Source organism: Microtus ochrogaster, chromosome 8, assembly GCF_000317375.1.
Source record: "Microtus ochrogaster isolate Prairie Vole_2 chromosome 8, MicOch1.0, whole genome shotgun sequence".
Taxonomy (NCBI): Eukaryota; Metazoa; Chordata; class Mammalia; order Rodentia; family Cricetidae; genus Microtus; species Microtus ochrogaster.
In genome coordinates, this window is record NC_022015.1 from 14,949,176 (window position 1) to 14,950,578 (window position 1,403).

Below are 1,403 nucleotides of genomic sequence, written 5' to 3' on the forward strand. Positions count from 1 at the left end.
TGACACCTCCATGCGTGAGTATGAACTGACAGCTCCATGCGTGAGTATGAACTGACACCTCCATGCGTGAGTATGAAATGACACCTTCATGCGTGAGTATGAAATGACACCTCCATGCTGCCACTGTGTGACCTGAGCTCCTGGGGAACAGATGGGAGGGCATAAGGTCAGTCTATAAAAAAGTTACCCACAGGTTACTTAATTTAAGATTTATGATGCAATAACAATTTCACAGACAACAGCATTTCACTATGCACCCAATGTCCCCCATAATGTTATATATGATGCCCACTGGCTAAGTATATGCAGTGAAGTGTGGGGAAAATAAACTCACATGTGTATTACAAAAGCTGTGAAACCAAAAGAAATACTCAAAGAGCTATCTCAGCCAGAGTGATGGCCACACTTGTAATTCAGCACCTGGGAGGTCATCCTCAGCCTGGAATACATGAAACCCTTTTTTAAAAACAAAAACCTGCAATCGGTCTAAAAATAATAACATGGCTAATACTGACAATGGGATGCAACTATATGTTGCTTTGTTCTAAGCCTGTGCATCTCTCCCACGATGTTCGGATACCTCTCACTTGGAAAAATTTTCACTCTGTTCTAGATACACATAAACCCAAGGCTCTCTTAGTTTGGGTGCTTACATGTGTCCCATTAAGTTTATATTGCCACTACACTACTGTGCAGTCCTTCTGCTCAGAATGGACCCAGCTGGGTTTCAAGAACAGTCAACTACAGACATACCATGCTGTCTTAAATCTTCATTTGCAACAAGGCAGGGCATAAGTAAACAAATAAGACAGACAATGCAAAAGAGAAACCCTCAAAAAGCCAGGCGTCTGGCTTTCTCTATAATAATATTAACTACGATAATATCCAGGCGTTTGACCATCTTTTGAGCAAGGCAGAGATGTCTCACACTTTTAATCCAAAACTTGGGAGGCATACGCAGGTGGACCTGAGTTGGAGGCCAGCCTGATCTACAGAGCAAATTCCAGGATAACCAGGGCTATACAGAAACTCTGCCTTGAAAAATAAAACAAAACAAAAATCATCTTTTAAGCTATCACCTCTGTTTATAGCTGAGAGATATTGCATGCCTCAAATCATGGAACTAATAAAGAGACTCCCAAGAATCAAAACTAAAATCTGCCTGCCTCCAAATAGCTCTAAAACAAACCCTTATTTGTCAAGCAACGAGTCAAACAACGACACTGGTTTGGTCACGCTAAATAGTAAAGGACTGATTTTTATGACTATTATTAAATCACTTTTTTTTTATTTATTTATTTATTATGTACACAATATTCTGTCTGTGTGTATGCCTGCAGGCCAGAAGAGGGCACCAGACCCCATTATAGATGGTTGTGAGCCACCATGTGGTTGCTGGGAAT